This window comes from Phalacrocorax carbo, chromosome Z (genome assembly GCF_963921805.1).
Source record: "Phalacrocorax carbo chromosome Z, bPhaCar2.1, whole genome shotgun sequence".
In the NCBI taxonomy this organism is placed as follows: domain Eukaryota; kingdom Metazoa; phylum Chordata; class Aves; order Suliformes; family Phalacrocoracidae; genus Phalacrocorax; species Phalacrocorax carbo.
Window position 1 is genome coordinate 83,271,570 of NC_087548.1, and position 15,593 is coordinate 83,287,162.

General features: G+C 42.4%; 1 long non-coding RNA gene across 5 annotated transcripts in view; it reads right to left on the bottom strand.

Annotated features, from left to right (window-relative positions):
• Positions 1–6,578: 6,578 nt before the first annotated feature.
• Positions 6,579–15,593, bottom strand: part of LOC135310621 (uncharacterized) — a 37,016-nt gene continuing 28,001 nt past the window's right edge. For 3 of the 5 annotated variants that reach the window (XR_010370692.1, XR_010370688.1, XR_010370689.1), the window contains 2 exons: positions 14,872–14,950; positions 6,579–12,072 (listed from right to left, as the gene is read on the bottom strand). This is a non-coding gene — a long non-coding RNA (uncharacterized LOC135310621). The remainder of the gene's footprint in view (positions 12,073–14,871; positions 14,951–15,593) is intronic. The other 2 variants (XR_010370690.1, XR_010370691.1) reach the window with 2 other exon arrangements.

Sequence of the window (15,593 nt, forward strand, 5' to 3'; positions counted from 1 at the left end):
ACTACCTTTTATACCTGGGGAAGTGGAGGGAATGGTATCGGGGCTAACATTAAAGTCATACAGCAACATGCACTTCTTTTTCACTATTGATGCGAATTAAATCTACAAAATGCAAAGTCTGTTTATCAGGAGCAACATATCCTTATATTTAAATGGGTGTCTTACATCCTTTCTCAAAGAGCTGTAAGTGAGGACTTCCCTGAGCAAAGAGAGTCTTAAACATATGGTTAATTCTCAGGAGCTAGGGCCAAACTGGAGTCGATTCTTGTAAGCTCCTTTTGCTCCTGACAATGTTGTCGTCAGTGTACCTAACAGGGAACTCGCAACACAGACGTGGTTAAGCAAAAGGTCTCCTAATGATGGCTCCTTCATTCTCTTCCCTATGAACACCCTATGCACTGGGAGGCTAGCTGGTTCCCGCTCCTGCTTGAATCTCCTCTGTGTGTTACATGCTTATACAAATTAAAGAACTAAGGGAGGAGTAGGACCAAGGAGAAGCATAAACAAAGCAAAATCTCAAAACCTCAGAGCACTGTCCTCTTGCTTATCTCATACATACAAGCATTTTATTGTTCATGAAGGTGTAAACTGGCACGCATCCTTGTTTTCTATTTATCTGGCAGAAGAGGCACTGCACAGATAGAGGAAAGCAGATGAACAGGTTAAAAACTTCATTTCCTTCCCTTCTCTGCTCCAGTTCCTCCGCTGAAGGGACGGTGAGCAGCAAACATACATAGTTACACGCATTCTCCAGTCCAGGGACAACACCAGCATATTAATTGAACCAAATGCTGCACGCAGCTTTCCCAAATTTATATCTGGTGGTGATATCAATGGAGGTAAATAAGAATTAGTAGAAGTCTTTGGTTTTGTCTGCCTGGTAATGGATAAAAGAGAAACGAAAATCTCCTACAGAATGGAAATCACAAATAGCTCTGCTGGGGAATACAAACACAGCTTTGAAACCTTTCTTTTTTTTGCTTTCAATAGCCGTGAACATAAATCACAAGAGCCAAGCCAGGGGAAATATTAATCCTGCCACCAGGATCTGTCTCTAACTCTCTTCCTCGCCAGTTTGAGTAGGTGGTTTTGGAGTTACCCCAAGTGCTGATTCCATCGTTGCTGAGACTGTTAATGAGCTTTCTCCACAAGAAAACATTTTCTTTTGTCTCAGAGACAGTTCTGAGCACTGCGCTCACCTCCCCGTCTGTGCAAATAATATCTTTATAAGGTTTGACCTGAAGTCTGTTAATGGAAAGGGGGAAAGGGTATACTGTGAGGTGGTAGCATCACCCTAAGCTGGTGGCACTGTAAACTGGTGTTACTTGCCAGCTAATCTCCAATTACAGCGTTCCTTTTCTATACCTCTTCTCCAACAAGGATCTCAAAACACTTTGCTTGCATGATTCAAGGCCCTAGCCTCAATATGCAATGGAAAAGTATCAGTATGCTTGTTTTCAGGTGAACACACTGAAATGCAGGAAAAAAAATAAATGTCGTTATCAAGAATAAGGTTGCTAAACCTGGAACTAGAACCAGAGGTCCAGACTGCAACTACATCGATTCCCTCTTTCTCTGTTTCATGCTGTTAGGGGGTAAGGAGTAGTACTCAAAAGTCACAGTTATACTGCTTATATGCATTTAGTTTGATTTGTTTGCAGGATTAAGAAACAACTCTGAAGCTATCCTTCTCTGCAAAAGCATGTAAAAAACCCTATTTTTCTGGCTTGTTTTTTTTTTTTTGCTAAAAACTTTTGTAAGAAAGAGAAACAAAAAGCTCTTAGAGACTGAAGGATCTCTGGTTCTGCCCAGCACGTTGTTTACTCTGACACCTAACTGGAAACTTCAGGTTACATCCCAACTGGCATATCACTACTGAACCTTTTAACAGAAATGTCAGCCTGGTCAGGAGCTTTGTGTGCAATACACAGCATTGTTAGTAGTCCTGGGTGAGGATGTGATGACTTCATCTTCCCTAATCTGCCCTCTAAAACTGGGAGTGGCCCCTGGTTTTTTTAAGTAGTGATTTTTTTTTCCCCCAGTCAATGTAGTATTATAAGGTTTTGTCTGGTGAATAGAAAAAATACTGTTTCTCACTCGTTTTTACAGTTTCATCTTCCATAAAACACCACAGGTGACAGTAAAGCTGCATTCCAGGAAGACACCAAAACTTCTCCTATGAGGAAGCCCGTAATAAGCACAGACACCTCACTGCTCAGAGTACGTCCAATTCAGCAGTCACTGAATTCAATCTTATCTGTCCAGATGATGGGTTTTGACGAACTGCATAAACCTGTCATTAAGGGGAGGACAGGTTATAGTCACTGCTCAGGATGTCACAGCTTTCCTCCTTGTTTATTGCAGATGGGGTAGCATAGCACAAGCAGAGGCAGAGAAGATGAAAGTAAGGTTAGTTAAACACTGAGCTACTTTGTGATTAAAAAGAGTGATAGTATCAGGCCAACAGTTCAAAGGTTCAGTGTAAATATTGTTCGTCTGTTTGGCTTTTCAGTTGTGACACTGGTTAGTGGAAAGATACCAAACTTCCATGTAAGACAAACTCTGATTTTACAGAGGAAAGCCACACACGTAAAAGTCGCCTACATTCCCTGATACAATAACAATTAAAAATTTAAACCTTTGACCTCTGTAAACATTTTTATTTCTGCTTTCCTTTTCCTGTGACCTGCAGGTGCTTTATGTCTTTCCACAGCCCTTTTACTCCAGTTTTCTTATCGGCAATTACTTACACAGTAATTCAAATCCAATTTCAATATTGACTACTAGGTTGTAAGCTCTGTGTCAAACGCTGGCTCTCCAGCATGTTCTGTTTCCATTAAGAACTTCTTAAGACCTAGGAAAAGGAAAAAATATCTAGCAAGTGATGGCGGTGAGTCAATTATGTTTGTGTGGCATGGTCCTCCAAGCTCACATTAAACTCATATTGCTCCTGGTACTTAAAAGGGAACATTACTATTAAAAATTAAGAGGTAAGCAGTGTCTACAGTGCATAACATAAAATTTATCTTTTTTTTTTTCATTCTGGCAGCAGATCACAGCTTTGTCCATCTGCACAGAGCATGTGTCCCTCTTTGAATGATTCACCAGCATTTGCTAGGCCAACACTAATTAGCCTTCTTTGGGACTGGTCTTTACCGGTCTTTGCAGGAAAGCCCTGGCTGAATCACGGAGGTCACTTGGACCCAGTATTCAGCCAGCTGCGAGGATGGTGCCTGGAGGAGCTGCTCTGGTGATGCTACACAATGGCGCTTTACTTCGCGTGCAGGACCGGCCCCGGCCAGGTCAAACTCAGAACCAAATACGTGATGATATGAGTGTGTGGATGCCACTGGAGTGACATAAGGGATGAATTTTTACCTCTAAAGTTCAGCATCACTGCCAGCATGGCCTTAACAGGATGATAAAGGTTCTCCAGTGAAGTCCCTGTGTTGTAACCTCTTGGACAGAGAGAACAGCTGGTTTGGTCCTGTCTTTGTAGGGCACCTAGCACAGAGGGATGCTGGCCTCAGGCTGCTACAGGGTGTCCCATTTCAAATATTTAAAGTAGCAGATGAGCTTCTCAGTTTGCTGGTATTGCAGAAAGTTAACCGCTGACAACAGCTGACAGACCATAATTAAAAATCTGTTCCACTGATGGCCTTAATTTCTGCTGTGGGGACTATGAAGATCCACCACATCACCAGACTGTCTCCCTGCTCTGTTCTGTAGCTTTCTTCTGTAACGCAGATACTCCTGACTATGAAACAGAGCTTATTTTGTGAGTTGGGGGGTGTCTTGCCATCTTCTGCTCTTGCAATCATTTTCTGCCTCCCCAGAGGTGCCTTCAAAGAGAACGTCCTTCTGCTTCTACATCACACCCCTCCCGGTGAATGCTTTCTAGTGTGGTCTGAGGGGTTTCTCAGATACCTTCTTCTGATCGCTTCAGTTTTGGTTAATTGTGGGGATTTAAAAAGAAAACTGTTCAGGTGACCAACATGTGGAAAACATCTCATATTCTTCTGCTCAGCAGCATCAAGGAAGTTGGTAATGGCATGTTGTGGTCTTGTGTGCAGCTGCTTGGCAGGCAGTTAGGAAAATAGCCTAATATGTTGGTATCACTTGTAAGAAGAAATAGTTTCATCTGTCAGGTTTGCAAAAAGTGCTCTGCTTTCCTTTCTACCTGGACACTTATTAGTGACTGCCCAGGTTATTTGCGTGTCACTAACCTCATCTGAAAACATTGGATTTTGTGTTCTGCATCTGCAATTAAAATGCATTTATATTGATAATAACAGAAAAAATCAGTCTGATCTGAATCTTGTACAGACATCCATCAGATGGCCTGGCTGCTGCTGCCCTAAATTCCTAGACTACTTTTCTGCTACCTGTAAGCCAAATGCCTTCCTCACTTTTAGAAGTCCTTATGAGAAAGGCAGCAGAACTCCACCACTTTCCAAAGAGATTTTGCATTAAAACTTTATGTGTTCCCAGAAAGCAGTACTTTCCTTCTCAGATGAAAGTTCAGGACCTCGTGGCATCTCCTCATGCCAGACATTAAGAAAAATACAACAATATTGTGAGACCAAGCACCTGGGTCCTGTAGCTTTCCTGCCATCTGTCCCACTGATGTTTTAAAGACAGTATTGTTTATTCATCTGAAGTGAAACTAGTTGTAGCACCAGCCAAACAAATACCCAGGAAAAATTTTTGTATTATTTGAGTAGACAGCCTAATAGATTGTACTGCATGTTAAAGTTTGTCATGTAAACAACCAGAAATTTTTTAAATTAAAATTATGAAGGAAGCAGTGATAATGATAGTCTGTCAGAGATCTCCAGTCTCACCCATCCTTTTTTCTTTACTAAAATCATACTCGGTGACTCCACCACCCCTGGCTGCCATTTCCAGTTTACAAGGACAGGGCTTGGGTCTCCTTCAGATACCAAATCTGTGCCTCATTTTGCCAGGAGAGTAGGCTGGACCCCTCGTAGACCCCCCTGCAAGGCAGCCTGCTCTGCCATCCCCTGCAAGGCTCCCGGCCTCACTGCCCTGCTGATCTGCTCCTCGTCAGGGGCGGGATGCTCGGCGTCTCGCTGACACCAGGAGCCACAGAGACAGGCCCTGGTGACAGCGATGGGTGGGCAGAAATGAGTGCCTCACAGAGGATAAAAAAACGCAATTTTATTTAAGAAAATAACCGTTTATAATTGGGCCTCTGTCACTTTAAATTTTAATGGTAATAGCGGTACTGGAACTTTAAATTACAGCTTTCAGTGGCTTCACGCTGAATCTCTCAATTAGTCTTCGTAGCTCCCTTCCCGAAGCATTCGTGCCATGACACTGATATCGCCGTTCAAATCAAAATTCACACCCAGGGGCCAGGCTGCGAGGTACGCCGTGCACAGACCCTGCCTGGCCCCATCGCTGGCAACCAGGCAGGTGTAAGGAGAGGTGTCTCTCCCACGCCTGGGTAAATCCTGGTCGCCTCGTGCAAGAAAATTGCACATTTCTGGCACTGAGACGGTGTCCAGCCCACCTGCCTTCTTCTCATGGTGTGGGCTGGGGGGTGCTCCTGCAGGCACAGCTTTTGGTGCACGGGGAGGCAGCCCTGGGGGAGGCGAGGTGACTCCGCTGGTAATTATCGCAATTCTTATTATTGGGGTGGCTGTCGGGGTTGCCATCACACAGAGGTGCTGGAGCAGCCCGAGACAGCAAGGTGGTGGGTGTCTTGCAGCTGAGGTGCAGAGGGAGAATGGCAAAGAGCGCAAAACTTTATACGGCGCAACCCAAGAGGATGGGGAAAAAGGAAGAAGGGAGGATGTTTCAGGTGCGTGGCATTCTGATGTAGACTAAGTCCGTATTAGGGATTTTTGCTGTTGTTTTTACTGCAAGCTCTGTTTTATTATTCAACTTGCCATCGCAGTATTTGTGCATACCCGATGCCCGGCCCCTTCACTGGCAGCTTCAGCCCTTAACCTAGGGACAAGCACAAAACTGGCAAAGGAAACGCTCAGTTCCATATAACCTGAAAATACGCTTTTAAACTCTAGAATGGAAAAGGGTCTCAACAATTATTGCTGTAGAACAGGCTGTGCGTGTAACCAGCCTTGAAAGCGCACGGGATCACTGGTAAGGAAGAAGGCAAATGTGCTGGTTGTAGCCTACATTGATGGGATCCAGAAGTGGCTGAGCCTGCAGTTTACAATAAGTGGGTGGGAACAAGAGACCACTTTGTCCTTCCAGTAACCCTGTCCAGATAACTGGAAATCTGCATACGGTAGCTTAAAACCAGCTCAGACAGGGCTCCTATCTATTCCCTCTTCCAGCCTGGATGAACAGCACAGGGATGGAGGTCACATAAACTCACTCTGTTCGTGCAGTTCAGAGCTATTTGCATAATCCAAGCTTTCATTTTAAACAAATTAAGTGCCTGGCACTTTATGGTTGTGAAGAAACCTCCCCGAGGTGTGAGTGAAGTATGGAGCCACTGAAAGCAAAGTCCACTGCAGGTCGAGTGGGAAATGGCAGTGCAGAGGAATGAATGCTTCATAATGTAAACAGAAGTGCAAGAGACGGGAAATTTTTCACATTTTATTAAATCAGACTTTTACAGTAGTTGTTGAAAGCAAAAAACACTGAATTATATTTAGATAATCGTTCCATAAATAATGTGTGTTTTCACAGCAGTCACAAAGTCTGGAATTTATGTGCTAATTACAGACCCCAAATCATCTCTGCACAGATTTGCAATTAAAACTGAAATATTTTCATATACAATGTGAGCCCTGTATTCATAGCAACAGCTAAGAGACATGCTGGTTACAGTTTGCTCAGTAAATCTGAATATTTTATGTTTGAACACAATAGTTTCACTATTGTTGTCCTTAGGTTCGGTATTTTAAAAGCTGAAAGAGTTTAAAGCAGAGTGCCATATTGTGGATTGCTATTCCTTTTAGAAAAAATATTCTCTATATAGTAATGTATATGCTGCAACAATCCAGGGCAACAAATGATTATTGAAAGACACAGTGAAAGCAAAATTCCTGCGTATGGTTATCTTAATAAATATTGTAAAAACACATACTTTTAAAACCCTGCAGTGACAGCAAAGTGCAGGAAGAATGCAAAATTAGGGAAAACGTTGAATAATTCAGTAGCTTGTTATGTGATTAGATCTGATTGGCCCACACTAAGATGCTGCCCATAAAAATGATTTCCCATGGTAGAATTGGTCTAGGGGTGGGGGGTTTATGATGTCCATAAAATGGGAGAACAAGGCTTACTGGAACTAATAATATCATGGCTGTGCAGAATGATTGATGATCTTTAAAAAGGCCCAGATTGGTTTCATCTTTCTTCAGATTTTATCACTCACTCTTTCTTAGTCACGTGCAATCACTAAGGCCAAGAGAGGTAACAAGTGTTTGATGTATGATACTTGAGCCACTTTTGTCAGAACTGCATTTATTTTAAACTGCTCTTGTATTTGATACTCCCAACATGTAGATGTTCTTTATGTTTATTTTTCCTCCAGCTGATGAGAACAGACACTCCTGGGGTTGGGTCAAGAGGTAAGCCAAGCTCACGTTAGAGCAACGGTGCCAAAAATCACAGTAAAAATTAAACAGATCCTCCTTCCTTGCACTGGGACCATTTCCATTACTGATTAAATGGACAAAAAGCTGTACCAGGCTGACATCTTCTTGGGAGAACCTCCTATCCTTTATTATTTGCAGTACGCACACACCTTTCAGAATGTTACTTATGCTTCTTGGAATATATTATCCGTTTCAATTCACTCTATCCTTCACAATCTGCAGAGAGCCACAAAAGCTCCTTTTATGTCAGAAGAAATTTCAGATGAATAGGGAAAAAAATACTTAATTTAACCAATTGGGAAAAAAAGGGTCATTTCCACTTGTTTCTGAAAGCTTACACATCTCCTCAAATACGACAAATCAAGCCAGATATCTTAATCATTTGTTGGAAACATCCTTATCAGTAACTTATTCATAAAGATTGCAGATGTGTGAGCTGAAAAATGTTTGGCAGGGTCCCAAAGGGAAAAGAAAGAGTATTAAAGGGTTGATCAAATAGCAACATATCGGAGTCCCGCTCATCTGGAGAACTCTCCGTTATCCCCGTTTGTTCTAGCTGGAAGAATAACAGATAAATCAGCAGGATGTCAGGTTTCCGAGAGCCATCACTGAAACACAAGCATATGTGTGTATGTATAGGTACGACTAGAGGACTGTACGCATACCTGTGCCACACCTGTATGCTTGTGCATGGCTACACGTACGGACACGCGGGTCTTCTCACTCGCGATGATCTTGTCTCCTGTAGAGTTTAATGGTTTTCTGTTTTGACAATTTAAACACTGTCTCAACACTGTTTAACAAAATCAAGAGCGGTTCTTGGCAATTAATTTCTGCCATCAATAGTATTCTCGAACTGGGCAGCTCCCCTTGGAACAGGGAGCAGTAACAGCAAAGCCTGTGCGAGTGAAAGAGCAAGACAATTCATTAGACGACTCTGCAGCAGCTAAAAGTGGCGGGGGATGTCAGCCCGTGCTCCTGTGCTTCAATACTAATGAGAGTCATTGCATATTCATAACCCTAAATACAGTCAGCTTCTGATAAAAACTTTTGTCATCGAAGCTTCACAGCAAGAGCAAAGCATTGCATTCCTGGTGTCGTGGCACTTCCACCAAGCCAGCGCAAGAGCAAGATTGATTGTTTTGCAACGCAGCCTGACAAGGAACTGAGAGATACTGCCCCAAGGGTCCCGAAACTAAGCTTAGTTTGATTACAAGGCTCCAAGTAATCAAAGAAACAAAAGAGAGGGGGGAAAATGGGGGGAAGAATGTTGTTTTGTCTCGTTGGTGGGTTTTGGGCTTGGTTTCTTTTTTATTATTTTTTAAAGATAAAGGAGGGCCTAAAGATGTAGCTTTCCTTATTGAGTGTTGAGAGTAATTATCTGTTAGGCGTTTAAAACAGTTCATATCAATTTTTATCACGGAGGAAGAAGAACGGCAGGCACTAGCAAACTTGTTCCCGTGTTGTAGGAACACTGCTGCATGTCTTAATAGATACAAATCTCTAAAACTGTATGAAGTTTCATGTCAATATGAATAGCAAAGATTAGTGAACTCAACCTGTCAGATATTAAAATCAGCTCTGCCAAGTGTTGCACTACCCAGAATTCACTTCTTGCAGGTTCCTTTTCATTTTTGTTGTCAGTTCCTTCTTCTTCTCATCACTGTTGCTATTTTTATTATTAGTTTTGAGAAACTACCCGTCTACTTTGCTGGCAGTCAAATCCTGAAGGTACACAGCCCTGCTAGCCTTTGACCTCGCAATACCTGTCTGCTGGGGCAGCTGTTAGCATCCCCTGGAGTCAAAGAAGAGAAATGTATGTTTCAGCACCCACTTTGAAAAAGCCTTGAGCACTTTCTCACTCATAATGATGTCTTCAGCTGGAATGCCAGCACATTTCCACATCTTTTTGACAGGCAAACAGACTATGAAATATACATAAAATTAAATAAAACAGGACATTAACACAAACGTTTCAAAATCTGATTATAGTGTAAGATTGGGGTTTTTTTTTCCCCAGCACTTATAAAATCATGCATTTGGGGGAAAAAAAAAAAAACCAAAGAACTGCACAGCTCAAGAGAAATCATGAAGGATTAAGGATGGGGAGGTTTCTCTCAATTGTTAAATATCTCAGTCATATGTATACAGGCTTTGAAAATAGAGAAATCTTGTAGTTATGATTGATTGAGGTAACTGATTATCCACAGATATTTTAAGTGTTGAGACATTAAATTGTCAGCCATATCAGTTTGATTGCAGTAAAACATGAAAACATTGACTTTTGTCTAGTTAGAGAAATTTATTTTTCCCAGAATGACAATCCTTTAAGTAGAAACCAGGCAGCTTGCCAGCTCTCCATGTCATACATTGAAGTTTGCAAATGCAACCCATATTTTCAAATGTTTTTCAAGGTTCAATGAATGGTGCATAGGTCTTTGGCAAATAGTCTTGTAATAAACAGATTTCCATACACTGTTTCAATCTTCCTTAAGCCTGGTGAGGAGTAGTATTTATTCATTACGAATAAATGAATGGCATAGATGGTGGTTTGCATTCAAGGTGTATACGTATTCAGAGCTCTTCACTTATGTAAAACATTTCTCTAAAAGAAAGAGTAACCCTCCTTGGACTGAAGCTATAGGAACAAGTTTGATTAATATGTTTTACAAGCCTGAAGTAAATGCTCATCATAACTGTCAGCAAGCTGACAGCTTTCAAAAAAGAGCCTTTGTTCCCAGAATGAGTAATTTACGTGATCTTCTTTAAGATACCACACTCAAAACCTTAGAGGGAGAAGGTGTTACATTCAAGCGAAATCTACTCAAAATGTAATTGCTGTTAAGTCTGCTTTATATTCCGGATCCTTGATATGCACACAGTATTTGACAGGATAGCGACTTCTTTTTTTAATTTGTTGTTCTTGCTTGTCAGAACACCTGTGCCTTCTCATTAGGCAGAGGTGTACTCGACGAGTTTTGTACCCATGTGCACGGGACGGCCGCCGTTACCCAGTGCCCTGCATCACTTCTGTGCTTGCTTGTGGTTTAATAGGTAAAACCCGGGTGTAGAGAATTACAGGATACCTTTAAAATTACATTTGATTGACTGAAAGTGTAAGGAAGCAGACCTTGGAAGTCGGAGGACCACAGAGGATTGATTCAGTGGTACCCTGAGAAGCAAAGGGAACAACTACTCACTCTTTTCCAGGGTGTTAAACATTTTCTCCTAACTGGAGTAATAACACCTCTGCCACAAAGAATTAGGCAGTGCTACATGGTGTCTCCAGCACTAACGAGCAAGAACATGTCAACTGCTGAAAAATAAAACTGAGGTTATCCATTAGCATAGGAAAATATTTCCTTCCTGACCTCTTCAGGCAAAAAGGTTACCGTACAGCATGAAGCATTAGGTTTGATTACTTTTAGATAGGCAGACTTTGTTCTCGGTTGTATCATTTCGAAGCTGGAAAAGAGCATTAGGCTTAAATAGTCATATATTTATCTGTTTCTATGAGCATCTACAGTGAATAATAACAAAGAATTAATTCAACCCTTTTAAAAAATCCAGTCAAAATATTTGACTGAATGGTGCTGGATTCCAGTTTGATTTCAAGACAGGTAGTGGAATTAATCTTTATTTCTGTCCATACATATGCCCATCTATTTTTAGTCTGTGGGTCTGCATAGAGCAGAGGAGATGCCTTTAGTTGTTCACCTACCTTGACTCAACTAGTCTTCTCTTTTACAGGCTTTGGGTGAATCCAAGGTGAGTCGGCCTCAGACTGAGGTCTAACAATATGCTTTGAAATCCAATACACTAAATAAAACCTACGTCCAAGTTCTGTCACCCGAGTGACAAAGGTGTCCTTCCCAAACTGAGGTGAATGAGCCTGGTTGTGCCCTACACCCAACAAGTCAAGGTTAGTATGACAATATGACACTGATGCCTGTATTATTTACAGGTTTAGAGCACCAAAAATGCTTATTTAATTGCTGGTTGAGTTATTGCTATTCTTTTAAATATGGGATTGCCTGAACACAAGCTAGCTTAATGCTCCTCACAAGCAGATCTTGCATGGGCCTCCACTGGCACTACTGACATACTTGTAGGCTCTATAGTCTGCTGCCACAGGACAAATCAGGAAAGCTGAGCTCAGTTTCAGGAGCAGACACAGCCCCAGCTTGAGCATGGACAGACAGACATGTTGCTGTGTAGTGTGGGGCCCTGCAAGGAGCTGGCAGAGGCAGTCAGAGCTCAACAGCCACCTCGATTACCCCAACAGCTTTCCACTGGCCAAATTAGTTTTACAGCCCCTCGAAGCAACTTATTGGCAATAGCTAGCTCTTACCTTCCCCTTCTCAATCAGCGGTATGGACACATCCAGAGTAACATGGCAGAGGTGGTCATCCATCCTACCATTTGCTAGTACAATTTTAATTCACCTTCATGCTCAGGGGAGAGGATCGATGCACTACAAATAATAAAATAATACCCAATTTAATACAAGGTAGGAGTCCATTCCTTCCTACACAGCAGTAGTTCCTTAAACACTCTCTTCAGATTATCCTTATCATAAGATTTTGGAAAGTCCAGGGGGAGGTTATTCCTTCTTCACTTTTACCTCTTTTGCCCTAATTCAGCTCCTTTTTGCAGAACAGGCATTGTCTGAGTCCTTTCAGGTTTTTCTTCTCCAAACCCTGCATTATCATCTTCTTTAGAAGAACTCAACAGTTTTCCCAGCACAAAAATGGGTCTGGGTTTTCACACCAGTTTTTAAAAGAAACCCAAAACCCTGAAGTTAGTGGCATTAGTGCCTTTCAATCACTAAGAAGGGCAGTGGGGAGTGTTATATATTATTATTATTACTACTGTCTTAAAAAGACAATGTATATTCCCATCTATACATACTGTACTTAATAATTTTCTAGCTTCAGATTTCTGGAGAGAGATCATTCAGTCCTGGTAATTTGCTATTACTGAATCCCTCAAATTGCTCCATCATTTTCAGGCCATACATCAGCCTGTTAAGGTCACATTTTTATTTCCTGTGAAAAGTGACCTTGGAATAGAATTTAGAAACAAAAATACATTAAAAGAGTGGGGCAGCTGATTCACTGGAAAAAGGTTAAGTTCTGAGTGTTGACAATGAGGCGATGCAATAAAAGTCTACAAATATTTGAGGGTTTTAACAGTAATCACGGAGAAAAAATATACTGACTTTGTCATTAGAATATTTATCCTGATGTATCTATCTTACCAGAAAAAAATGAGCTCGGTATTTCAGACACTGCAGTGTGGCAAATGGTGTTAATTTTAAATCTGTAATCACAACCACTGTAAGATAGTCAACTGAGATAATGGGGTGAAAATAAGAAAATAGAGGGATATGTCTGGAAATTTTATTTGAAAGCATAATCCACTGAATTATGCTGCAGCATCCCAGACTAATTTGCAGAATCCCCATTAACTAGATAAAACTCCAGTGAAATGTGTGGCCAGAAACAGCCCTTCTTTGATGTGGGGATTAATGAAGTGGAGAAAGGAAGAAACAAAGGAGCAGGAACATTCAACATCCGACCTGGCTGTCCAGTCTCTTTAGCACATGGTCCTGTCTACACATGTGCCACTTGCACTGGTAATTAATTTAATAATATGATATCTCTTCTAGAGATCTCTCGCTATTTTTGTTTCTCATGGTTACTTTGATCTTTTATTCTTAACTGCTCCTGACCTGTCAATGTATGTTCTAATCTATTTATGTTACCTGGCAGAGCTTCAACTCCAAAATTTCTCTGTTATGGACAGCTTACTCCGCATGAATGGCCCTCAGTTGCCTATAAACTAAAACTTCCGTGGAAAGGTAGACCCAAATGAGATTAAGTAAAGACAAATCTGTGGTAGAGCCATGTAATAGTTTCAAGCGTATTGATTGCAGATTTATCTCCTATTTCACTATTTGCACTCAAATACCTTATATTTTGATGACACAAAGATGAGTGGTGGTGTTGGCATGCCTGAGGGGTGGGGTGCCATCTAGAACAACATGGACAGGCTGGAGATGCAGGCCCATGTGAACCTCATGGGGTCCAACAAGGCCAAGTGCAAGGTCCTGCACGCGGGTCGGGGCCACCCCCGGTACCAGCACAGGCTGGGGATGGGGGGATGGAGAGCAGCCCTGCGGAGAAGGGCTCGGGGGTGCTGGGGGGCGAGAAGCTGGACGTGACCCAGCAGCGTGCGCTGGCAGCCCAGACCCCCAGCCGTGCCCGGGGCTGCATCCCCAGCAGCGCGGGCAGGAGGGCGAGGGAGGGGGTGCTGCCCCCCTGCCCCGCTCTGTGAGACCCCCCCGCAGCGCCGCCTCCAGCTCGGGGCTCCTCAGCACGGGACAGACACGGGGCTGTTGGAGCGGGGCCAGAGGGGGCACAGAAATGCTCCGGGGGCTGGAGCCCCTCTGCTGCGAGGCCGGGCTGGGAGAGCTGGGGTTGTGCAGCCTGGGGGAGAGAAGGCTGCGGGGAGACCTTATTGGGGCCTCCCAGGGCTTAAAGGGGGGCTGTGGGAGGGATGGGGGTGACCTCTTTAGCAAGGCCTGCTGTGACAGGACAAGGGGTGATGGCTTTAAACTCAAAGAGGGGAGATTCAGACTAAATATAAGGAAGAAATTTTTTATGCTGAGGGCGGTCAGGTTGCCCAGAGAGGCAACCATTGATGCCCCATCCCTGGACACATTCAAGCTCAGGCTGGCCGGGGCTCTGAGCAACCTGATCTAGTTGAAGATGTCCCTGCATGTTGCAGGGAGGTTGGACTGGGTGACCTTTAAAGGTCCCTTCCAATGCAAACCATTCTATGATTCTGTATTTTATTATTCAGTTAAGGGAATGCCATGTGCTACCATCATTCCCTCTGCTTGTCATGACATAATGTTAACTAGTTGGTGCTGCGAAAGTGTTAATCACTACCAAACAGCGTACTTGTCCATTAAATAGGCGTTAGCCAAAGGCCACCCTTTTGATTAATAGTCCTAAGGTTTTCCTTCTCAACTTCAGCTGGTCCACAGTGACTCGTAACATCACTTGCAGATCAGAACCCTCAGGTGTCCGCGGCCCAGCGGTGGCGGTGGGCTTACTGCAGGTGACACCAAACCTGCAGCAGCGTCCCCACTGGTGCTGCATGTGCTTGGTCTCTTTTCATTAAAATGGATGGGTGGGTTTGGTCATTGTTTTGGAAGGCTGTGTTTGAGTTTGCAACATCCTTTTTGTCCACCAGGTTTTCTTACCTCGTGTCTGGGAAGGAGGAGGCTGCCTGATTTTGGCCTATTTTGTTCTTGCACTTTCCAGGGTCACAGTTCTGGTCACCTAAAGGTAAACGAGAAGCAGAGGGTTTCTATGGCCTTCACCTTTTTTGTGTGTGACTGTTCAAGCCAGCCATTGCCTGGCCCTGTGTTCTCTCATGGCAATCAGACAAACCAACGGTTTCTTGTAGAAGAAGCTACATGCTCAACAAAGATAAAGAGAAGTACTATGGACACTTCTGGCAGTGGGAATGGTTCTCAGATTCCCATTGTTTAACAATTCTTTTATTTTTCTTTGAAAATGCAAATCAACATCGTTATATTTGGAAGGTACATATTTAATTATATTTTATTTTTAACAAAATTCAAAATGTAATAGCCTATGAATTTAATCTTTTTTTTTTCTTTCCCTGAATCTTCATCAAAAAATTGTGCTAACATTGAAACAGGTAACAAATTTCAGTACTTTCTTACAACACAACTTTCAGCTATTTTTCTACCCTACATGTCATCATTTTTAATGATATTTTTCTTTAAAAATAAAGCATTCAATTCATCAGACAGGATATCTTTCTTGGGTTTTAAAGCACAAAGAGAAATTTGGAAAAAAAATTAGAAAGCCAAGCTGTACCCTGTTTTTAATTCCTGTAGGATATCTAGTTTTAAAGTGTAAAGCTGAGGAAGAACAATTATTCTCTCCCACAAAA